At 33.4% G+C, this 26770-nt stretch overlaps 1 pseudogene; it reads left to right on the plus strand.

Moving 5' to 3' along the window:
* The window catches only part of LOC120599681 (DDRGK domain-containing protein 1-like), a 36717-nt pseudogene extending 11254 nt beyond the window's left edge, over nt 1–25463 (plus strand).
* Nucleotides 25464–26770: the final 1307 nt, after the last annotated feature.

A 26770-nucleotide genomic window follows, 5' to 3' on the forward strand; every position in this document is an offset into this window, starting at 1 on the left:
TCTTCTTCAGAGAGCACATCCCTTGATTAAATGAGAGAAGAAGGAGCCACATTTTCTTAGAACTACTCACCCAGACTGGAGATTGAGATGGGGATAGCGAAGGAGAAAGCAGGTCATGTTCAAGTGCTACAGACTCTGGCTGTTGGTATCACAATATAGATTTTCTCATGTAAGTGTTTCTTTTGTTAAGGGTGGAAAATTTTCAAGTGAGCAAACTAGCTAAGTCAGCTACAGGGAAGAAATATCTTTAGATATCAGAAGTTGTCCTACTTGCTTGTGTGTGGTTTAGGAAGTGTATTGTATAAAATATGTAGATGGCCAATGTCTGCTTCTGTAATCCATTTACTTGTTAATTAAGGGTGTTGTTCCGGGCAAAGATATGTTAAAAGCCAACTCCCACTTCTGTAATCTGCTGGCTTGTTCAGGGGACCACCAGGATATGGTCTTGAGCTTTATCAGCTGCCTGCTCTGAAAGCTCGGGGCTGATCTCCTCTAGCCCTGTGTGGTAGAGAGTCAGTCGCCGGCTGGCTAATAAAGGCTCATAATTAATCTCAATTGGCTCCGTGGGTCTCAGAATCGTTCGCGCCATAACACTTTGTTTGCTTTGGACCCTAGGACAATTTCCAGAGATTTTAAATATTAAAAAAGTAATAATTTTACCAGTTACAGTTGCCTCCTAGGAAATGATTTGATAGCAGTCATTATGCTGATGCAGGACAGGGCAAATTTCCCTGAGTTGGAGGAGAGACCAAGCCCTGTACAGAGAGAAGAGGGTCCTTTGGCGGAGAGCGTAGAAAAAATTCAACATATACACCAAAGTTAGGGTCAAAAGGAAAGTTTATTAGAAAAGGGTAACACTCCACAGACAGAGTATGTTCTCCTTTCAGAGGCAGAGAGTGAGAAGTACATTGAGAAGGATAGAGTAAAGGCACTGAGAGAGACCCTGAGTGTTTGGGGAATTCAGTTTATATATCTTTCTTTAGAACCTGTGAGTTATAGTTTAAAAGACTTTATTAACACATTTCCTTTGATATGGACATTCAGTGAAGCCCGGTAAGAACTATAATGTGAAAAGGTAAGAATATGTAGAGTGAAAGGCCTGCTGGCAGTTTTCAGCCTTTAATCCATAAACTCTCCATGGTTTTAGCCTTAGGGAATGACTCTTAGTTCCTGTTTCCCCTTCACAGGTGTGGGGAATAGGGTTGTTGGCAATCCCAGTAGAAATCTTTCTTTGTTCTGAAGGTGTCCTCCTGGCCTGGTGGCTGGGCTGATCAGCATATTGCAGTCTCTGATTGTGGCTTTATTAACATTTTAATTCTCTTGCCTCCTCCCTACATTAATGCTACCATTCCAAAAGTCATGACTTGCCTAATTAGTTATTTTATCATAACTGTTACTTATTCTCTAAATTTATTACACATTTAATCAATAATATCAGGTTACACTCTTTATCCCACATAGGAATCATTTCTGTAACTAAATTATTTTTATACTTCATGCATATTTGTCCATTCTAGCATCAGATTTTAAAATTATATCTAATAAAGCCAGAAATTTTTCTTTTTCTTTTTAGTACATGCTCTTTTTAGAGGCCGAAAAATATACACCATTGTTATGCTACAAGTGATCTTAGTTCCTGTAACACTCACACACCTCTAGGTCCTTTTCACTGCTGAAGAAATGAATTTCAACTCAGTGAATATGAGAATTATTTGTTTATTAAAAGCACATTATGAGGTAGAAGATGGGTCAAGCCTAAAACTGGCTGACCTGTGGAAACAAGGTTATGTACCACTTGAGGGATAGGAGTACAGGTTACAGCCAGGAAAGATGGAGAACAGCCAGGAAAGGGAGAGGGAGAGGTCTGCATTATATTTGGGGCCATGATGGGTGATTACCAGTGTGTTCTTAGGTAATTGGCAAGTAAGATCATCTTGATTGACACCTGGCTGCTATGTAACTCTGCCTAGTGTGCATGCGCTTACCCAGAATTCAGTCTATTACAATTAGATTCATAAACTTCCAGGCATAAACAGTATTATGATGAAGCTTAAATTGTAAGCAAATTAAGGTAGCAGGCGTGTGTAGCCAAATTAGGCCAACTAAGACTATAACTCGCCTTTCCTTTGTCTCTGGGGATGTAGGAGGAATTCTCTACTTACCAATAGGGTGTTCTTTGGGTGGTCTCTGGGCTGGGCCCGTATTCCTTTGTTCCCCCTGTACATCATGTCTGACTAGCTACCTAACACCATTATGTGTGACTACATGTGGGATACATATTATTTTTTTAAAATATCATGCTAGGATTCTATTTTCTAATGCATTTGATTTGTTAAATATTGTTGATAGTTTTTTGTTTCCTTAGCTATAATTAGATATGTACTATTTTCTGTGAAAGTAATGTAGGGAGGAGGCATGAGAACTAAATGTTAAATCAAGCTATATTCAGAGACTACAATGTGCTGATCAGCCCTACAGCCAGACCAGGAGAAAACCTATAAAACAAAGAAAGATTCCTGCTGGGATTGCTAACAAACCCATAAAGTGAAGGGAAAACAGAGTCTTTAAGTTGTACCTTATATTCATTTCCATTGGCCAAAAAACATGAGGAATCCAAAGATACAAGGTTAGGAATTGCCAACAGGTTTTCTTGCTATAGACCCATTCCTTTCATCCTACAGCCCCTCATTTTCATACTGTATTCTCATATAATCAAAGGAAAATAGGTAAACAAAGTCTTTAAACTGTAATTCGTAGAAACTAAGAATGACATATAAACTGAATTTCCTGAACATTAGGGGTCCCTCTCATTGTCTCTGTCTCTCTCAGTCCCTCTGAGCCTCTCTCAGGCTCTCACTCTTTTTCTTTGAGAGGAGACCACATTCTGTCTATGGAACATTATCCCTTCTTAATAAACTTTCCTTTAGACTTTAACTCCGGGGTGCACTTGAATTCTTTTCTGCATGAAGTCAAGAATTCTCTCTCTTGGTGCAGGGCCGTTCAGGGGAATTTGCCCTGTTCTGCATCACAAGTACATTTTGTGATCTTTTATTTGAGAACCTTAGTGTTTTCAATCATAGATAACTTAATTGGCAAAGCTGATCATGAAGCCAAGTTATTACAAAATGTGTAACAGTAGAAGCAGAATATATGTTATTACCAGATTTTCTCTCTCCATTTAAAAAAATGGTATAAAATGAAATACTAAAGTTTCTGCCATGTAACACCAATGTAATTTCATATAATTAATTTGAATCAGAATGTTTTGATAGAAACAGTCTCACAATGTCAGAAAGAAATGATGGATATTATCCAGAATTATCATATAATCTGTTAGTTTGCTGAATATAATACCCTACTTTTCTAATAGACAGATCAGAGTTGCATTTGTTGCTTCTGGGATGTGAATTTGATGGAAATAATTGTCTTTTTTATCCTTATTATATTAATTATAATTAAATGTTAATTAGGAAAGACAATGAAACTCCAAGTATTTCATCTGACCTGTTCAATTTCTGGACTTGATGAGAATAATTGTATTGCTATCTATCTATATGTTCTTTCATGTATTTTTAGTATTTCCATGGCATGTGGCCACGCTAAAGTGTAGAGTTTAAGGCAGTTACCCTAATAGAAAAATATAATGTTTTACATTTAAATTCTAAAGGTATTATTTAATCCAACCAATCTGCAGATAGGAGATGGCCAATGAAAAAGATTGCAAGTCATATTCTTTCTTGAAATATTTAAAACTGAGATTTTGTGACTATATCTTTTACTTTTATTACTCAAGATTTTTCATTATTTATAATCGCTCCCAAAATAATTAAGGTGACAATAAGTAGAGGACTCTGATTCACAGATGGCAAAGACAAACTTCTTGATTTTTGTTTCTGGAGCTTCTGCCAAGACTCAGATTCAGTTGAGATGATGAATGGCAACATGAAAAAAAACTTTTGTTATCCTTGATTTAAAATCAAAATAGGTTTCTGAATATCAGTAGTGTGTTCATGTAGGAGTCAGGAGTGAGCTTATTTTATTTCCCCAAGCAGGGATTTCAATTGTACTAAATTTTAGTACCAGCAGCTGGTGTTCAGTATTCAAAGTGGATCAAGCACCTCATTGAGATGCAGGGGATAAGTGGAAAAATTCAAAGCTATTCTCAATATTTCTTTATAACAAGTCTTTTAACAATTGAATCACTGGAAGCCCAAAGTTTTTTGCTAAGATTGCTAAAGAAACTGCTCCACTTACAGACCTCAATGAAATCTTAGATGATTTCTCTTGTCCCATTCTCCCCTTGGTTCTTGAGAATATGCACAGATATACCAAACAAAGCACAGACCAGATATCCAGTTCAATAGACAAAGGCTAATATTGAATGACTGGGATTCCACTCAGCTCTGAAACACAATACGAAAATTGCATGTGTTGAGAGGTAGGCAAGAGAAGCAAAAGTAGATGAGACAAGAGATACAAGCAAACGTATAGAAAGAGAACCCCTAAAAAATTTGGAGAACTCACTTGTGAAGTATGAGACTAAGACATAGGAAAATATAAAGAATATTACATGCTCTCCTGGAAATGGTAACCTAGCAGGCATAGCTAATTTGTATTCATATGTATGAAGCATTAAAACACTAAATCATATGTTGATTGTGATGTTGACTGTGAGTATGGTTGGTTTGGTAGAAAGAACACTAGCTGGATAATCAGATCACCTCATGGTACTTTCACAATTTAGGTGGATATGAGTTTGGGAGAATGTCACTAAATTGTCTCTACTCAAAAAGTGCCCTTGAAATTCCCAATGTTCTCTATATAATTTGTTTCTTCCTTGAAAAACTTTTAAATCTTATCTCCATTTATAATGCATTTATTGTTTTTTCTTTCATATTGACTGCTTCTGCTCAGATTTTCTTCTTCCAAGTACCTCACTGAATATTCTTTCTCGAATTTTTTTTTATCTTCTATTACTTAACTCTTTAATTTGTACTTTTTATCCTTTGACTTTAATTATTATGTACATTTGTATATGATATTTATATCTGCCCTTTGTTCCTATCAGTGTGTGTGTGTGTGTGTGTGTGTGTGTGTGTGTGTGTGTATGTATGTGTTTTGGGAAACAATAGTAACTAACCCTGCCTCAATTAAAATTAAGCAGGAAATACATTTTACTAAAGAATATTTGATTAAACACAAAATTCTGGGAAGGGCCACAGAGCTTGGCTTGGAAGTAAACAGCCAGGAGCAACTCTACTAGTGTGACACAGAAATGATCTCATGAAAGCACCATTAGCCGCAGATACTGATGCTTCACTATCATTAATTATATTCAGTCCTGCCTCTAAAACTCATGTAAGGGCCATTCTGATTACCTCTCAAAAAACAAGTGTTTTTATCATTCTTTCTTCTTCACTTACAAGTTTGTATTTTAGAATCTGGATAGATAAATCTCATTAGTGGAGCTTTGATCATGCATATGGACTTTAGCTGCAAGAAAGGCCAGGGAAATATTTACCTGGCATCTTCTTCTGTTTCTAGAGTAAGAAATTACCCCATAAGATGAAGGAATACCTCAAACATAGAAAGGGTGATCAGATGCAGGAAAGACAATTTCTTTCATTTCTAATTTTTTAAAAAAGAGTTACAAAGTGTTGGTTGAATATCAAGGTTTATACCACTAAAAACATCAAATACAAAATGTTTCTGAATAATGCATTATCTCCTGGCCTTTAAACTGAGCTATCATGACTTTCTCCTTACTCAGTCCTTTCTTCCTCCAAATTACCTTACATATATTGTAGTTGATGGGTCATATATCTGCAAGGCTAAATCTTCACCTTGTTTGTATCCTCACTCATATTTTATCTCTTTAATAATCCTCAGTCTCACAATCTATTTAAAATTTTTGCTGATACTTACTTTACATACTCATCTCTTATAGCCTATTCTTTTTTCTTTCTTATTAACTCTTATCAGCATTTACTAAACCACATTATTTGTTTATTTAGTATATCTAGTATAACTCCTTACAGAAATATAAATTCCATGAGAACAAGGATCTTTATCTGTTTAGTTAAAGTGCTGTGTCTAAACGATCTAGAGAACCCATCGTGCTCAGGAGGTGCTTGATACATGTTTGTTAAGTACACGTGTCATCGAATCATCTTAGAAAAGGAAATAATAAAACTGAAGTGGAACATGGGAACGTTATTTTGGTTTTAAGAGAAAAAAATTTATGCAGGGTAACATGAGATTCCGTGAGATAAAGAATGAGTTTCAGAGAAATATATAATATAAATATATGAATATATATCTATATATGCATATAACAGTAGCTTCAGACTGAAACCTAAAAGAAAAAACAGATGAAAACTTTGAGTTTACTAGAAGAAAGCCAGTGGTACTTGAGATTAAGTACAGGAGTCTATAACTAGGGACGACCACCAGGGAAACTGATAGAAACTTTCAGTATTACCCAAGTATATCTTATTAAATGTATCCATATTAAACATCCAAAATTTCAACTCTTGGATAGGCTAGTGAATAGATTCTAATAGTTCTTTTATATAAAGAATCACCATTTTTATCTTTGACATCTCAATTTTCATTAAAACTATATTTCTAAATTCTTTTTTTTTAATTTTTATTTTTTAATTAGAGTTGACATTCAATATTATTTTATGTTAATTTCAGGTGTACAGCATAGTGGTTAGACATTTATATAATTTATGAAGATTCCCCCAATTATTCTAGTACCCATCTGGCACCATACAGAGTTATTTCAATATTATTGACTATATTCCCTATGCTTTACTTTACATCCTCATGATTATTTTGTAACTACCAATTTGTACTTCTTAATCTCTTCACCTTTTTCTCCCAGCCTCTAAACCCCCTCTCATCTGGTAATCATCAATTCTAAATTCTTAACAATATTTCCCTTTTGATTTCCTGCTGCTGCTTCATATTCTCTGCTAAGAAATCAATGCCAACAAACCAATTGCATTTTAAAAGTTCCCAGTTCAATCATCACTACAAAAAAATGTGAAAATTGGAGGCAATGGAGCCAGTTTTTTTTTTTAAAGACTGTTTCAAATTTTAAGTAAGCTCTGTTCTTTCTCCCTAAGTTTGTAAAGTGAAGACAGTAGTCATGATATCACAGTTATTAATTCAGTTATTCAATTATTTATACATTTTATAATTTATTCATTACATAAATAAGTATTCGTATAGTATGACAGATTAATTAGTTTATTTAACAAAAGCAACAAAATAACAAAGTACCTACTATAATCCAGGCACCGTACTGGACACTGTGGCTTTAGTCGTTAAACGAATAAAATGTTTTCCTTTATATTCTATTTGTAGAGACAGAAATAAACAAAACTAAAAATAATAACATATAATTTTGGTTCATGATACTAAGAAATATGATGTGCTGTGTGTGTGTGTGTGTATGTGTATGTGTGTGTGTATGAGAGAGAGAGAGAGAGAGAGAGAGAGAGAAGAAAGTACTAAGTGTTCCATTTCATAATTAGCTTTTTAACACTTTGGAATCTCTTTAAAATGCCAATATTTCTATCTGGAGAGATGTCCTTGTCCGTATACTGAATGAATTGAGAAATAAATAAACTTGTGCTTAGCCAAAAGATCCATCATTGCCTAAAGGACTGCATCCTTATGGAATTATAAAAAATTGAGCAACAAAGTAGCATGTTGGGGCAAAATGCCATAAGAAACATTAAAATGCTATTATAGTTACCAAGCTGAGTAAAAAGTATTATTTCAGAGTGTGTTAATGCAATCTACTGCAAGAGGACAAGGTAGTTTCTGATCTGTGCATATAAAATGCATCTATCTACTGCATAATGCTTCAAGTGGTGACTAATATATTTTTCTTGCTTCAATATAATATATTTCCTTTCCATAAAGTCTTTTCAAGCACATTTATTTTCTTTCGTACTATGTATTTAAAGCTGTATATTTAGAATTCAAGCATCAGTGGTTATCCAGTTTTAATCCACAATTTAAAGTTGTTCTGGCCAGTCAACACTGTTCTATAGCCTGTCTATCAATAAACTGTGAGAAGACACAAGACTCCTCATCAAATGGTCTTTTTGCATAGCTGAATAACTCAGGTGAGAGTACAATATATAAGAATTTCAGGAAAGTATGTGACATCCTTGCTAAGAAATTTAGATGTAGATAAACCATTCTATAAAGAATAGATGATTGAACTCAGACTACAAGGATGACTTGATTCTAAATAAAAGTGACTTAATTTAAAATAAAATTCTGGAAAACTGGACTTTAGTAATCATAGTCCACTAATAACTTATTGATATGCACTGAGGATAATTAAACACTGCGTGTTGTAAATTCATTCTAGAGATTCCATCCAAGAAAAACTTATCAATGAGAATTTAAGAGAATTGAAAAGAACCAGTTCTTGAAGTACTCATTTAAATCAATTTATGTCAACTACAATTCAAGGGAGCATCTTAAGAAAAGAAGGAATAGGTCGAATAAACCTCATATGCCTCAATCAATAAATAATATTTCTTTTGGTCAAGGAATAAAAAACTGTGTTTTAAATATCTTCATACTTTTAGCAACAAGAACTATATAAAACCATAGCAAAGAAAATCTTTGGCTATAGTTCCCTTTCTGTCAAGACATATTTAAAATGTAGTGCACAATATGATTTAGTAGTAAATTTAATAGAGTGGAAGTTTCTGCTCTCATAAAATAATTTTTCTTTGCTTGTATTGATTCACTAACACCTTATTGAGTGGAATGCATGTTTTGTGGGGTGTTTTTGGTAGTCTTATTGATTCTCTGAAAGTTGAGAGGATGGAAAGCATGAAAAAGGTTTTGATTTTATTTTTCATTAAAGTCAGTTTTGATCAAGCTTAACTCAAAGGTATCTCTGTGTTAAACTATGCCCCTTTAAAAATGTTTTTCCTATGAAGCCAAATGAAGCTAATTGGGTTTTAAATTTTATTAATGGAAAGAAAGACGATGATCTCTTTCGGTTCTAAGTTAGTGAGAAAAAAACTACAGAAATGTATTTAAATCTGAGCAATAAACTATAGGAAGATAAAGAGATAAATTGCAAATGCATTAAGAAGAGTGAGACCAAAATACTGAGAAAATTCAATGCCAGGTAAATGAATATTAGAGTGGTTTTTTGTCTGCTTTGATTTCTTTTTGCATTTTGTTAGTGTATTTATGCATTTGGAAGATTGCCATGTAAAAATAGGGATTATACCTCAAAAAGTATGAGTATAACCTATCGATTTTGAATCAACAGAAGAAAGAATATTCTCAGCACTTTGAAGATAGATAGACTGAAACAGATGATAACTATTGTTGTCATGAGATGTGCTAAAGCTAAAAGTCCAGCTACAAAGGCATGTATTATAGAGAAGAGTCTAGGAGACAAAAGCACCAGATTAGAATCTAAATTGCATGAATGTTGACTTTCATCTACATCAGAAAATGTATAATGTCATTAAAGCTACATATGTGTATGTTAAATAAATATTCCTGAAAAGGTATCATCAATCCTTATTTTAAAGTTAAATAGTTTTTGTTTTCATAAAAGAGAATATTTGTATCATAAGAGAGAATTATTCCACTATCGAGAAATTTTAGATAAAACGATAACATAGAGAAAAGAAAAAAATGATTCTGATATTTCTATTGCAGAATATTAGCATGCTAACACATTAGTGCATTTATCAATTTTATGACTCTCTATTTCTTTTATATTATAACCATGCTATAAATGTAACATGTTGGATTTAACATGTAAAATAGTTTTATTTCTATAGAACTACATAGTTTAATGATATAAATGGATTTTTAAATAATGCTTAATAATTTATCAATAACTTCCTTGTGGAATATTTAATGTAAATTAGAAGCTTGATATAACAATACTGAGATAAAAATATTAATGCATATGTATTCCCCTATATATTAAATTATTTTTGCAGGAAAGCTTTCCAGGAATTATCTTACTAAGTCACATGGCATAGGGAGTATATGGCTCATTATAGAGAACACCAACTTTTTTTCAAAAGTGCTGCATCTTTTCATTCACCTACAATTTGATTTTAATTTTACAAATACATTGATTAACTTCTTAATATGTTTTCTGTAAATGTTTTTAACAGTTGAAATATAAGATAATCTTCTTCCATTGTCTTTTTACACATGACACATTCAGTATTTTTTCCACCCAAATAGGCATAAGTAAGAGAAAGTAAGGAGCAATTACTTTTTAACTTACCTATATAAAAACTAAGTAAAATACAATTGGCTTTTTAAAATATGAATGCAGTAATAATATTCTATTACAGCTATAACCCTACATGATGCTCCAAGTTTCATACTTACTGTCGGCACAGCAAGTGTCTTAGTCTACTTTCCCATATTTCCTACTTCTAAGGGCTTAAGCCTTTTCCTGCATCTCTCATCTAAGAAGCACCTTACCCTGGTATTATGTCCCCTTTTCTTCTTAAATAATCACAGATGCAAAGAATCCTCAGGATAGATTTCTTGACTGATGTTGATGATAATGATAGCTACATTAATTGTAACAAATGATAAGTTATTTCAAATTGACACTTTTTATATGGCAGACACTATGCCAACAACATAAAAATCAACTTATTTAATTCCTACCAATACCCTTTATGCTATCACACCCATTTTACAGAGGACACTGAAGCTCAAAGGTCATTTTCCTAACATAACATTTCTTATAAGTGCTAGAACAAGTATTTGAATCCATACCTTTCTTACCTCAAAGCTATTTTTAATTCCTTCTGCTTTAGACAAATGATAATAATATTCAAACTAGAAACAGAGAGGCCCTAACAGTTATTTTTGTTATCCACTCATGGGCTATCTTTATTACATTTAGGAGTCAAGTTTAGTAAAACCTCCTCTTTCCAGAGTTCTTTGTACTTGGTTTAAACTAGTATTGATCCTGAAGAAATATTGATTATGTTTTCATTAGTAATCTTCTATCCAAAGCCACAACCTTTGTTTTTTAGTTGTTCAAAACTATTCTTTTTTTTTTTTTTTCATTTTACAACTTCTATTCCCAATTCAGTTACCCTGACTACTCTAAAGTAGAGGCTTCTCAACTCCCATTGAATACTACTGTCATTCTCTTTCAACTGTAAATACCATTACCATCTCATTTGTTCTTTCATGGAAACTGTAATGTCATTTTTTTTTCTTAATTAATGGAACTAGACAGTGCAGTTTTTGTTTGTTTGTGTTTGTTTTGCTCAATAATCGCATACAATCCACATTAGTTTTCAAATATAAAAAATCACTGGGATTTCACATTCAATAAACATGGGAGACAGAGTATAAGAAAGGGTGATGGAAAGAATTTTTCTGTGCCATATTGAGTTGAAACTACATAGGTACAGTTCAAACCTGTCTCAGTAAAGATATATTGTACCTTCCAAAAGGCTTCAGTTATAACATGTGGAAAGTTAAGCACAAGGAAAAATTAAGTATGAAATGATAAAATAAAATTAGTTAATAATAAACATTTATCTGATGAATCAGCAAAATTACCCTTTGGCACAGAATCAGGCCATTTAGGCATTCTAAAATGATAGTATTACCTGGGTGATTGGATAGTCTGGGATAATAATTCTTGAAATAAATATATCAGTTTTTGTTCCCTCTCTCGTTCTCCCTTTCTCTCTCTCTCTCTCTCTCTCTCTCTCTCTCTCTCTCTCTCTCTCTCTCTCTCTCTCTCTCTCTCTCTCTCTGTCCTCCCATAAGTACATCAATATAAAAGATAAATGTTTTTTAGCATTTCCATTTTAGCATTGGAAAATGAGCAGTGCAATCAAGCAGTACCTGAAAGAAGGAAAACTCAAGAGGCGAGCCCTGTGTACATCTTGGCACTTTGGGAACAATTTTCAGAACATGGCATAGTGAAATGGAAACCAAGGAGTCAAGTGTTGTTAAATGATTACAGATGTAACCAATTGAAGCACCTATAATCTGTGGGAAAATTTATTGGTGAGAAAGATGTGCAGGTGGGGAATGGAGACAGAAATCTAAGGGGTAAGGGTGAAACTAATCAAGACTTACTAGATAGAGATCAGCTGCTCTGAGATTGAGAACACAAAAGAGATACAAAAGTTCAAGTTGTATGAGGAACTTTGGAGTTCTGGTCCAGTGAAAGCAGAAAGATATTTATATAATACATCATTAAAATGTCAGGAATTCATTGCTACAGCAGTATTTATGGTACTTCTTAAAACCTATATAAGAAGACAGTTCCCAAATTAATGATCTCAGTTGCCACCTTAAACAATGAACGAGAGCAAATAAAACTCGAAATAAGTAAATAAAAGGAAATAATCAAAATACTAGTGGAAATTAATAAATTATAAAACAAAAAATGAAAAAATAAGCCATAGAGCTGCTTCTTTGTTAAAACTGATAAATCTTTAGCCAGATTGATCAGGAAAACCAAGATAAAAAGCACAAATTACCAAATCGGAAATAAATGTGATATCATCATTACACAGTCCACAAATATTTAAAGGCAAAAGACATCTACAAACCTCTTACAGCTACCACTATAATTAATGCTAAAAGAATGACTTATTTCCCTTTAAAATCAGGAACAGAATAAAAGTGTCCTCATTTACTACTTACATCATGGAAGTCTAGTCAAAAAAAAAAAAAGAAAAGAAAAGAAAAAAATGAAGAAAGAAAAAAGAAAAGACAGACAATGAAAGACATCCAGATTAGAAAGTAAAGGTAAAACTGTCTTTATTCACACATGACATATTTGTACAAAATCTGATGAATTCTATTTTAAAAAAGACAAAAAAATACTAGATCAATGAGTTAAAGAGTTTGAGTTTAGCAAGCTTGCAGTATACAAAAACAATACGCAAAAAAACAAACATTGAACATATGAATTACCTTTCACCTAGGTCCATATGCACTTCTATAAAAGCATAACTTGTAATAAAGTATTAATGAAAAAAATATGAATTACTTATAAATCAATTTAACAAAAGATACAAAAGGTCTGTACATAACAGAATTGCTAAGGGATATCAAATATATCATGTTCCTGGATCAGAAGATTCAATATTATTAAGATGTCATTTCATCTTTATATTGATATAAACATTCAGAGCAATCTCAATTAACATTCCATTTAAATTGATTGTAAAATTCATATGGTAATGTAAAAGCCTACAATAGCCAAACAACTTTGAAAAAGGATGCAGTTGTATAAATAACACTACCTGTTTTCAAGACTTATTATAACCCTACAGTCAATAGAAAATGAACAACTCAATTTTAAAAACTGGAAAAGACTTTAACAGCTACTTTGACAAAGAAGATACATAGGTGTCAAATAAATACCTGAAAAAATTGCTAAATACCATTTTTCTTTAGGGAAATATGAATTAAAACCATAATGAGATATCACTATACAACTATTAGAAAGGATAAAAATAAAAATGCAAAACATACAAAGTGTTGAAAAGGACATGAAAGAACTGGAATTTTATACACTATTGATGAAAATTTAAAATGGAGCAATTTTGGAGCAGTTTGGCAGTATCTTAAATAGTTAAACATGAAACTACCACATCAACAAACGAAGTCATTCAATAAAAATCAGTCTCAAAATCACATACTGTTGCAGTTAGCAGACAAAGCCAATAAAAGCATGTAGTTCAAAGAACTAAAGGAAAACATTCAAAATATTAAAATAAGTAAACTAGGAATATCAGTTTTAAAAAACTATAAAAAGTTCCCCAATTAATAGGAAATTTTCTCTAAATTAACTTGATAGTAGTTTGAAGATGTCAGTCAGAAAATAAGTGTCAGTGAAAGAGAAAGCAGATAAATAGAAATTATCTGATCTGAGGAAGAGACAGAATAGGATTCAAGAATAACAGACTCTCAGGAACCTGTAGGAAAATATTTAATGAATTAAATATAAGTGCAATTAAATGTCCTAAAGGAGAAGAATGAGACAAAAAGAAAAAGAAAAAAAAAAAAGATAGCACAATGGTCCTAAATTTGTTTTAAAAAATCAATTTACTGGTTCAAGAAACTTATGAAGCCCACGCAGAAGGAATGCAAACAAACAAAACATCTTATATAGACACATAAATGTGAAACTTTTGAAAAATTTAGAGAAAATAATGTTAAAATCAAGACATTTTCAGATAAATGAAAGCTAAAGGAATCTGTCGCCAAGAAAGCTCTATCACAAAAAGTGCCGAAAGATATTCTTCAGCCTGAAGGAAAATGATACCAAATTAGACCCTGCTTCTAGAAGGAAAAAAAGCTTCAGAAACAATTAAAAATCATGATTTCTTCTTGTAACTTCTTTATAATAACTGTTTAAGAAAAAATAAGAACAGTGGTAGGTGGTGATTACTATATATGTGGATGGAAAACATGTGAAAAATAATGCAGAGAGGAAGGTTGGGCAAATGGAATTATGCTGCTTTAAGGTTATATTTTTTAAAAGAAAGTGAGAAATGTAAAAGATAAAATGAGACTTTAGCAAAGTTAAAAATCTACTTTTCAAAAAATATCATTGAGGGGCATAAAAAGGCATGCTATAGATTCTCAAGAGCATTCCAGCATACATCTCTGACAAGGACTTGAAACTAGGATATGGAAGTAACTAAATAATTAAGAAAACAGCCCAGTGTAAAAAAAATTCAACTAAACTTTACAAAAACAAATAAAAGCCTAATTAGATACCCTTGTAACCCTAACAGAATTTCTCAATTTAGAAAGAATGACAGCTCCAAGTGCTAATAAGGATGCAAAGTAACTGAAACCCTAATACATCACTAATGGAAATGCAAAAGTGTACAACCACTTCTGAGTAAATAACTGCTTCTCATATGACTCATCAATGTCAACCCTCGGCATTCACCCAAGAGAAATGAAAATCTATGTCCACAAACAGACTTAAAGAAGAATGCTCACAGCAATGTTATTCCTAAACATCAAGAATTGGAAGCAACCAAATGGATGTCCATCAACAGGTTAATGGATAAGCAAGTTGGAGTAAATTTATATAATGGAATTAATGAATATGCATGAATTAATTAATAAATAATAATAGCATTAATAAACAAATAATAAAAATGAACTAACCATGGATATAGGCAACAACATAATTGAATCTTAAAAACATGTTGAGCAAAAGAATCTAGATTATTATATATTGTGTAAAGAATTTATATAAAATTTAGAACCGATACTCATAAAATAAAATTTAACAGGATCAGACATAATTCTTAAGGCCATATTTTAACTGTAGTCACAGCTTCCTTATATTTTTTTAGACAGTTGCAACTTTCGACACACAAGGGAACTTTCAAATACAGCATGTGAGTATATGAGTGCAGAAAAGAAGAAACTTAAATATCATCCTGTTACAGTGGGAAGGAAATATAACATGACAATGCTAATACAGCGTGAGAATTCAGTGTGCTGAATGACATTCCTTTTTTTAAGAGTAACTGTCAATAGACATTCAGAACACTGACCACGCACTTCGTGCAAATCTAAGACTTAACAAAACAGAAGAGTAAGTCAGGAGTATGCTTCCTATATGTATTTGTGTATGTATAAAAGCAAAACTGCCTAGAAAAAGTCATTTTATGGTTATTTACAAAGATTTGGCTGTCACTTTTCCTTCAGGAACCACATTCAGAGATAACTTTCATTTGAACATAATGTTCCTTAACCTTAGGATTTCTTTAGAAGTCTAGTATTTCTAAAACTCTATAAACAAGAACTATATATTCTATTTTTTTCCTCACTTAGTTGTTTCTGGATTGAATAGTGTGACTATTTTATCCTTTCATAAAAGTAGTGGCTGATAGATAGTGATACAGATCATGTACATTTATATTGTTTTCTTCAAGCTAATACTTACTAATAAGAAGCTGGGTTTACTGTCATTGCTATATCATCCATATGGTCTTTGGAAGACTTTCCTGCAGATGAGTTTAATCAAATTTGGGGGAAAAACTACTTTCATTTTACATCTGACTTAACAACTGAACAGAACCACTGTATTTTATATAATAGCCTTATTTTTTCAACCATCGTCTCCTAGACAAGGACTATTTTAAAATGATTGTATATCAATATGGAAAATAAAGATTTTACTTTTAGAGGTTGCTATATCAAATGGAAATAAAATTATATGAATTACATCATTATATTAGTTATTTGGAGTTGACAGGTGGGTGAGGTGAAGACCAGAAAGGCTGATTGCGTTGAAGTGAGTTAGTTTCGTTTGAGGGCAGGTGTTAAGCTATATCACAAAAGGCTGGAAAGAGTAACTGATTTTCAAATCCATGAGGCAAGGAGAAAATATAAATTGATCTTCAAATTCATGAGGCAAAAAATCAAGTCATTGTCCAATAAATTCCAAGCATAAAATAATTTCAAAGTCAAACCTATCATATTACTACAATAAGGTCAATTGCATGGTTATATACAAAGAAATACATTAAATATTAAGAGTTAAACTTCTAATCTATCAAGATTATTTTTCTCATTTTTTTCTAATCTGAATATACCATTAGGTATCATTATGATAGGCTTCGGTGTGCTCATAATAGCATGAATAAATATTTTCATGTAAAAAAAATACAGAGAAGTAGATGAGAATAAATGTTAGCCCTTTCATTTCATCAATTTTCAGTTCCCTATTCTAGATCCTAATTTTGAATAAACAAAAGCTCCCCAAAATTAATGTGGTTGAAATTGCCTGAATTTTCAGACTAGATTTCTTTCAAATACATCAATAGACAAGGAAGGAGGCAATGAGGTTTTAGAGAAGTGCATATAATGAGATCTTGACTAAACTCCAGGTGCTTTCTTAAGTCCGGGCAATTATTATAACAAGAGACATTAAGAACTTATGAAATCATGCATTTCCATGTACCATGAAATCTATCATTAATTAAAACATATCCACATTTAAGTGATCTCAGAAAGATTCTGGTTACCAGGCATTTACTCTTATGCCCAGATAAAAGTGAATTTCAAGCTTATAGACTAAATCAACTATTCAGATTTTTTTTCAAAATCAGATTACTATTGATTTTTTTTGTCCTTTTTGGTTCTTATATGAGTGTTTGAATCATAGGTGTAAAATAGAGACCATATAGCCGACCACATTTTATTCATGGATGTAGTATGGGATTAAGTACCAAAGGCACTGTGTGTCAAAGACTTGCTTATAAACATTGAATGCCTAAAGATGGTAATGGATAATTATAGTGAAAGTGAAATAGATTGGCTAATGAAGAAAAATAATGTCACTTTTAAGTTATTTTAGAAATATTTTTTAATATGTTTGAATTCCACCTCAGAAAAAGCTCGTAATTAAATTCTGTGTAGATAATTGAATAAGCACCGCACACCACGTTACTATATAGTTATCCTCCTATATGTTTTCACCTGAAGTGTGTTAATTTTATTTTAGTTGCCCCTTAGAGAGTTCTTCAATGACTATGCAAATTGCTTTTATAGTAACCAGTAGGAATTCACCTCCAAATCCCAGGGCTTTCTAGGAAAGAACTCAAATAAAAATCAGTTCTGCTCCAGTTTATAAAGTGATATTCTTCTGTTATTCACAGTTCTCATTAACTACAATAACCCACAGGCTGCAGGACAGTGAAGATCATCCTTTTACTTCTGCTGCCCAGTGGAAACATTCTTAGATGTACTAGATTAAACTCTTTCTTTTCTATTTTTTATGTTCAAATTCTTCATTGCTTATGTATACATGCTCATCAAATTTTGAAGATTCCTTTTACCTTCAAACCTTAGTTACTGAGTTTTCTCCTTCAGTATTTGACATCAACCCTCAGAGATCTCTAAAGCTGAATTTACATTATAGGCAACTAAAAATTCCCCACTGTTTCTTTTAGCAGTAAGTGTCAATGAAAATATGGTCTATCATTCTAAAATAGAGGTTTTAAAAAATTGAGACAATCATCAGAAATTCTCTTTGAGAGGTGGAAATGAGACAAATTAAACCTTCATTGAGATGAAATCCTGGAGATTTAGTCTGTCTACAGAAGCCAAACAGAAGCATAGGAGATTTATGAAAAAATCTGCTGTATCGCTATTAGTGAAATGCACTGGGGACTCTCTCCTTGATCTGGTTTTAAATCATTCCAAAGCCATACTTGGATTTTTTTTTTTCTACTAATGTAACAAAAGTATATCCCTGCCTGATCGTAATTCAGAAAAAAATGTCAGTCTTGACATTTCTGTTTTTCAAGCTTCAGGTTGTAGAGGAAAATTAAAATATTAACCACTTGCAAAGGTTTAATGTTAACTTTACACTCTGACTTTGGACGACTTTTTTTTTTTTTTTTTTTTTTTGGAAGAAATAAGTCACTATAGTTATGCCATATGTTGCAACCTTTTCTCTACTGTCCTGTCCAGGCTGTTTACTTTTTTTTGACAGTGCTTTCCTGTTGTCTTTAAATTCATTGCTATAACTCTGTGTAACAATTTATTTGGACAAGATCAGTAGCTTAAGGGAATGCTCATAATATAAATAGAACTTCAGGGCTACCTTAAGAGAAAAGAAGAGGCAAGAAAACATCCCTAAGCCCATGTTCAAAGAATTCTAAGAAGTTAATTTTGCTAGAAGAGTTGGAGTAAAATGCCATTAAAGTATTATATGATGGTGTTTTATACAGAGATGTAAGAATATTTAAATTCTGCCCTGACCCAGCCAGCTCTCCAACTTGCCAGGTTTCCAGAAGAAATAGAAATGTGTAGGAAATAATGAAAAAGAAAATAACCTTTTACATTAATGAGTGATTTGACCACAAGGCCCAATGTAGAACTCTTGTGCATTGCATTTTTTTTCTTCAAAGTCAGTAAATGATCTACGTCATGTTTCTTTAATGCTCAGGTTGAAATCTCACATCTTATCATCCCAATAAGAAAAAGAGTTAACTCAAAGCACAGCAGTCAATGTACACATGACTATGAGTGCAAGCCCATAGCATACACAAACACACAAACACATTCAAAACTTCACACACTTGCATGTTCAAGAAAGAAAGAAATAGAATACATTTTCTTAATGTTTGTTGTAGAATGTGCCAAGCCACAAACTCGCAGCCTTCTCAGCCTAGAACAATAAGCCACGATTGTTGTAGCAAAAGATAGCAATTTTGTTTTTGATATGAATAGAGCTCAGAAGTCCTTCTGCTGTATAACCCCATATGTCTCCCATTTAATCAGACACTTCTTACTTCAACTTCAATAGTTTTGATTCTGTGAAAACTAATACCTCAACATATAAATGTGAAATTTGCTTTAAGGTGTTATCTGGGTGAATAAAGTGAACAGAATGTTAAGTATTCTCTCGAGGACACGGTCCAGATCCATTGGTAAAGCAAAAGTCAATGTACTGGCCTCTTCAAGCTGACTGAGGTCTAGATAAGAGTAAGTGTAAAAAGGTATAGGGCAAGGATACTAGGAGTCATGGGGCAGTTTGCAAAGAGAAAAATGTTCTCTCTCTCTCTCCTACCCTTTCCCCCTACATTCTCTCTCTCTCTTCCCCCTTCTCTCTATCTTTCTCCCTCTCTCCCTCTCCTTTCCTACCTTTCACTCTCCCTCCCTCCCTACCTTCCTTCTCTTTGGGTATCAACATACTCTCTCTCACAGAAAGCAAAAAAATGGATTACAGACTTGCTTCTAATTATTTCCTTCTCAATCAATAACTGTCAAGGAATTGTGATGACTATGATTGTGAAATCATGTGAAAATGATATAAAAATATTTGTGAATGAATAATTCTATAGTTAGATAGATGTGATCTTACTTAGCTTTCATAGCTTCCCAAGATAAATAACAGGTTAGTTATTTTTTATGTGGGTTCGTTTCTTTACCAAATATTTATTGAGCACCTACTTAAGGTCTGACACATTTAATGATGCCATACCCTCTAGTATAACTGAAATAATCAATGCAAAGAAAATTATAAGATTCCAAGAGTCAGGAATGGGTCAATTACAATGCTAGTACAGGAAATTCCCTTACTGCACTTTGTAAATGTTAATTCATTTACACACACACACACACACACACACACAACTGGTTCTATTATTTACTTCATTTTATGGAGCCAGAAAGGAGGTGGGGGCATAAATAACTTCCCCAACGTCATGTAGCTAATGAATGGTGAAGCTGTGAATTGAACAGTTTGAATCCAATGTCTAGGTACTTAATTATCATACTGCACTTGATTAGTATTTATATGTCAATATAAGTAATACTTAAGAATTTTTACTTAAATGGAAGAAGTTAATAATATAACATTTAATATAAGAAAAATATACAAATAACCAAGAAGGTAAAGGGTGGCAGGCGGAGAGAAAGAAATACACACATAAACAAAGAAATCTAAATACTTGAGTCATTTTTTAGATGGTAATGGCTGCTGTGTCTGGCCCTCCTGGATAGGTTTTATACTCTGTTTTACTTCTGCAAAACCAAAACCCAGACAGATTTAGATTTGGAAGTTTAGTTAGGACTTCACAACTTTTTATCTCCAGTGTTTCAATATTAAATTCCTTTGAAATAAAAACAGTGTAGATATTAGGCCCACAGAAGATAAGAACATCTTGTAGAAAGAATTTAAATGAAAAAAAATCTTGAGAGATAACTATTTCTTGACTGTGAAACTATCTTCCCTCATTCAGTCTAACGAGATAGCATCTTTCAATGATGACACAATAATAATTTATCTTTTCTCTGAAATCTGCTAGAACCATAAGGTTGGCATTTTCTTTGTAGGGGCCCTGGTTCAGGGACATTCATTTCCTCTTAAGAAAAAATGAACAAAATTTTGTTTCTATCTTCTCAATTCATATCAATACTTACCTTTTGGCTCAACCTATCCAAATAAGTAGCCCAAAGCAATTTCCCAAATCTTTTTTTATTCATTAATATTATGAATTTTAGGTCTTTTTGGTATAATTTTTAAATCTCCAAATTAAATTTCTTTAGATTTGAAGTTATGAGAAACATTTTAAATAAAAATTAACTTATGGAAATTTCCAATTGTAATTTTTAAGCGATTCATTATAACTCATAAGAGAGTAGCATTCGTTATGATTAGAGATGTATTCGGTGATTCTCAAAAGATTTCTGCCTTCTGGAACAGCAGCTTTTGAAAATCATTCAATTAAAATAGAAGCCAGGGGAGTGAAACTCTTGGGCTATCCATGACACCTAGAATTCTAAACAAATGATTGATTTAAAAAAAAAAAACAGCTACGTTAAATATAAAATGTCATTATATTGTATTGTATTGTATTGTATTGTATTGATTTAGTTAGTGCATGCACTGTTGAATTTGGGTTGCCACATATTGTTGCAGTATTTTAGAGAAAGATAAATTAACTTTTATTAGGACTAGTTACATATTTTTAATTTTTAGTTATCTCAGACTGCCTTTTAAAGTCAAGTATTATTATATTTGACTACTCCCTCTTTTCTAACACACCTGCTGTTGTTCTTTAACTAACATTATTGCAGTATACATATCTGGTACTCTACTCAGATTTCCTTTACCAGCTGGTGTTGCTGCTGGGCCTGAAACTAATGGTTTACACCTGAGCCTTCTCCAGATCCTGCTTTGTCCATCAAGAAATGTCTGGAGACCTTCCCTATAGAGTTCCCCATGAATGAGTCAAGGATAGACTTTACTTAAGAAAGACCACATACCTAATGAGCTACTTTCCCTTCCTAATTCTGTTTCTCTCACTCCCTTATAGATTTTCCCTGAGGAATACTCCTTTAATAAATCACATGTACATCAATCCTTGCCTTCGGCTCATCTTCTTGGAAACCCAATCTAACCATTCCCACTCTTTCTCACCATATAAATTACCATTACTCTCCAGGGTCCAGCTCAGATGCATTTCCTCCAAAGTCTTTCAGTATATTCTCTCCATCCTGATATTCCTGGCAAAATTAATGTTGTTTTCTCTGTATTTTAATGGGATATATGACATTTATATTAATTTATAATATGTTTATTCACTCAAAAACCATTTATTGAATATCCACTATATGCCCAATACTATTTTAGGCACTAACAATACAAAAGTGAATAAAATAGACAAAGTCTGGCTCTCATGGAGCATACATTCTAGTGAAAGGAGATATGATAAATGTAAGTAGACGAATTAGTGTACAAGATAAGGTTGGACATGAATTAATGCAATAATGAAAACAACAAGTAGAGTGATAAAAGATGAAAGTTCTTTAGATTGAGTGGTCAGGGAAATGCTATTGAAGAGGTAAGCCAGAAAGTTTTTTTTATTCTTATGGAAAGCTAAGAACTCAACAAGAGAAACAAAATATGTGTTTAGCACAGTGAAATGCATAGCACCTAAAAAAAAAAAAAAAAAAAAAAAGACTAACTTGAATTAGAAACTCTACTGTCAATTGAATGGAATTCCTAAAAATAGTGTTCTCTTTCTCTTTGAAACTTTACTCCTTGATTCAATGATGCTCTAATGAGGTATTTTGAGACTTCCTATTTAAAATGTTATCTAACTAAGAGCCTCTAAATTAGCCTTACTTAATTTTCATTGAAATACCCATGAAGACTGAAAAAAAGGAAAAAAAAAATTCACAACTTGGAAAGCCAAGTCTTTCAAGCAAGAAAATAGCAAACTCTGATATAAATCTTGTAAAAAAATGGTTTGTAGAACTAGATAAAGAACTATTTGGGGGACACTTGCATACAGTCTTTTTAATTCACAAAGTGCAGTCCTACCCAGTCAATAGGGAGACTTATGGTTAGTGCTATTGCTTGCCTCTGATTCAGAGGTCGAAGATATGCACCAACCAGAAATGGAAGTTGCCATCCTGCCCTCCGGTAGATTTGTTTCATGAAGAGAGTCAATTCTCCTATTTTCATCAACCTACATCAGACTTATACAATTCTCAGACTCACTCATGTCCTTGAGAAAAGTGGCCACATGATAAACAAATGTTAAAAATGTAGATTTCTTAAAGCCAACAACCAGTTAAAAGATAATTTAAGGAATAACTGCATTCGCAGCATAGCATAAACATAAAAAAAAGATAAGAATAAACTTGACAAGAAAATTTTGAAGTACATATTTTTAAAAACTTACAAAAATAAATAGTATTAGAATAAATATATATACTGAGTTTCTATGTAAGAAAAAAAGAATACTTTAATGATGTCTCTTTTCCTAAATTTATTTACAGTTTAATGTCATTGTTTTTCCAAAAAAAGGCAAAATAAAGACATTTTCTGAAAGCAAACATTGAAAGAACTCATCACCAACAAACTTACACTAAAAAAGTGTTAAAAGAGTTTTTTAGGCAGAAGGAAAATGATACCATAAGGATATTTGGCTTTGCACAAAGAAATGAAGTGAGCTGAAAATGGTATAGATAAAATCAAAAATTTACCTGATATATTATTATTATTATTCTTTAAAATTCTTTTAAAAATAATTGAGTATTTAATTCAAATATAATAATGATGTATTTTAGAGTTTATAACATAAACAGAAACAAAATGTATGACCACAATAGCATAAAGAATCTGAAATACACTGGATGAAGTACTTGTATTATATGTGAAGCATTATATTATTTGAAAAAAGATTGTGATAAGTTAAAGATGCATATTGTAAAAATCCAAAACAAACACTAAACTAATATAAAAAAAAGTAAAGTTCTTAAGGTAATGGAGGAGATAAAGTATAATCATAAAAATATGCAATTCGTGTAAATGCAGGAGAAAAGATAAAAGGGGACAAGTGAGGAGAAATAGGAATTTTAAAAGGGTAATTTAAAACCCACCTGATCAAAAATTATATTGAATATAAATTGTCTAAATATTTAAATTAAAAGGCACAGATTGTCAGATTGGATAAAAAAAGCATATACTTACTATATGCTGCCTATAAGAAATCCACTTTAAATGTAAAGACACATAAAAGTTAATAATAAAAGGATTTTAAAAGATATTCTATGAAAACAAAAATCAAAATAAAACCGGAGTTATATTAATATTAGAAAAAGTAGATCATAGAACATAAGATATTACCAATGACAAAGAGGAAACTTTCATAAAGATGAAAGAATCAATTTAATACAGGGAGGAGGCAAGAGAACTAAAGTGTTAAATCAATCCACATTCAGAGACTGCAAGATGCTGATCAGCCCTACAGCCAGGCCAGGAGAAAACATGCAGAACAAAGGAAAATTTCTGCTGGGAGTGCTAACAACCTATTTCCCACACCTGTGAAGGGAAAACAGGAGAAACAGTCTTTAAGTGGCTTCCCTGCATACCCACATGGGTGTGGGCGGCACTTGGGAGACTACAGCCTTGGGTTGATGTGCCAGTCCTGCTTGGAAGTCAATATTATGGTTCCCCTTTCCTCCACCTCTCAGTGATGTACCTGGTGGCAGCACTCTGCTTGATGGCCTTATCTTCTTCTTGACTTGCACACAGGGCCAGGCGACAGGTGGTCAAGAGCCACTGCACAATGAAGAAGGGCCAGTATTAGGAGGCCGAGTGGCCTAGCCTCAATTTTACTGGAATCCAAGGACCGAGAGCTGTGGGTAGGCCCCCAGGCAGAGATCTGGGCAGCCGCCTACAGGCTCAGCGTTGAGCCCAGCAGGTGGCCTGGTCGGAGATGGATGGGAATGAGGCAGAGGCAGTCATCTCAGTCCAAGAGAAAGAAGACATCAAGAAGCCAGTTGAAAATCACCTGTCAGGGAAAATTGGAGCCAAGAAACTTTGGTAGTTAGAGGAGAAACAAGCACAGAAAGCCCAGTGCGAGGCAAAGGAAGCTGAGCATGAGGAAAAGAAATGCCTTGAGTCCCAACATGAGGCAGAATGGAAGAAGGAGAGGCTTCACCTAGAGGGAAAACAGGAGGAGGAGGAGAGGAAGGCCCAGGAGGAGCAGGCTCAGTGGGAACATGAAGAGTACCTGAAACTGAAGGAGGCCTTTGTGGTGGAGGAAGAGGGTGTGGGTGAGACCATGACTGAAGAACAGTCCCACAGCTTCCTGACAGAGTTTATCAACTACGTTAAGCAGTCTAAAGTTGTACTCTTGGAAGACCTGGCTTCCCAGGTGGGCCTATGGACTCAGGACACAATAAACCGCATCCAGGACCTGCTGGTTGAGGGTACTCTGACAGGCGTGATTGATGACTGGGGCAAGTTCATCTATATAATCCCAGAAGAACTAGCTTATGTGGCTAACTTCATCTGACAGCAAGGCCAGGTGTCCATCACTGTGCTTGCCCAGGCCAGCAACAAACTCATCGCCTGGGGCTGGAAGTTCCCTGCCTGGGCCCTAACCTGACCTAGCCCTTCCCTCTTGGATTCAGAGCTGGCACAGCCTACCTGACCATACATCTTTATCCCTCCCTACTATCCTGGGGCAGTGATGGAGTGTGGCCAGGCAGTTATAGATTAAAGGTCTGTGAGCACTGCTGAAAAAATAAAATAAAGTCATTCATTCCTTTATGCTAACTCTAAAAACCATAGGGAATTTCTGGATTAAAGGTTGGGAACTGCCAGCAGGTCTTTCACTTTACATATTCTTACTTTTTCGCTATATACTCTTCTTCCCCTTCCCCTTCCTCACTGTATGTCTGTATCAAAGGAAATGCATAAACAAAGTCTTTAAACTGTAACTTTCAGGAAATAAAGAATGATATATAAACTGAATTCCCCGAAGTCGGGGTCTCTCTCACTGTCTTTCTCTCAGTCCCTCTCAGTGCCTTTACTCTGTCTCTCTCACTGTCCTTGTCTCTCTCTATTCCTCTGAGTCTCTCTCACTCTCTGCCTCTGAGAGGAGGCCATACTCTGTCTATGGAGTGTGACCCTTTCTCCAATAAACTTTCCTTTTAATTCTAACTTTGGTGTGTGTATTGAATTCTTTCTCAGTTAAAGAACCCTCTTTTCTCAGTGCACAGATTGGTCTCCCCCCAACTCTGGGGAATTTGCCCTGCCCTACATCAAGTTGAGAAGACATAATCCCAAATGTATGTGGACACAATAACAGAGCTTCATATATATGAAGCAAAATTTCATGAGAAAAAAAATGGACAACTCTATAATTATCACTGGAGATTTTAACACTTTTCTATCAATAGGACACCTATTTGAATTATAAAGTTTTGTGTAATGCTTTTGTATCCCAGCTCTGAATCAGAATGTCTCTGTTTAAATAGTCCATTTACTGTCTGCTTGACCTGGGGAAGGCTTTGAATCTCTTCCTTTGTCCAATGAAGAAAATAACAAACTTATTTCATTGTCATGGAGATAATGAGTTTAGAACAAAGCCTGACATATAATGTGTATTTAATAATTGTTCATCTTACTTTTAACATTATTACTATGAACTAAATGCAGTTTCTCTTCCCTGAGAATTCTTGTGCTTTGCACAGACTTGCACTCTGCTCCAGAGACATTTAACATACAGATATCTCATGCATAAGCAGCTACATTTCTTGTGGCAATGAATTAGTCTCTCATTTTAAATTGCAAAAGACATAGGTGATCTTTTACGATGTTGATCTAAACAAATAATTGTAATTCCCGGACTGGAGTAAGATATCAGGGTCTAAAAGGCAAGAGAAATTTTTGACTTCACACAGTTGATAT

The sequence above is a fragment of the Pteropus medius genome, unplaced genomic scaffold (genome assembly GCF_902729225.1).
Source record: "Pteropus medius unplaced genomic scaffold, Ma_sr-lr_union100, whole genome shotgun sequence".
NCBI classification, from domain to species: Eukaryota; Metazoa; Chordata; class Mammalia; order Chiroptera; family Pteropodidae; genus Pteropus; species Pteropus medius.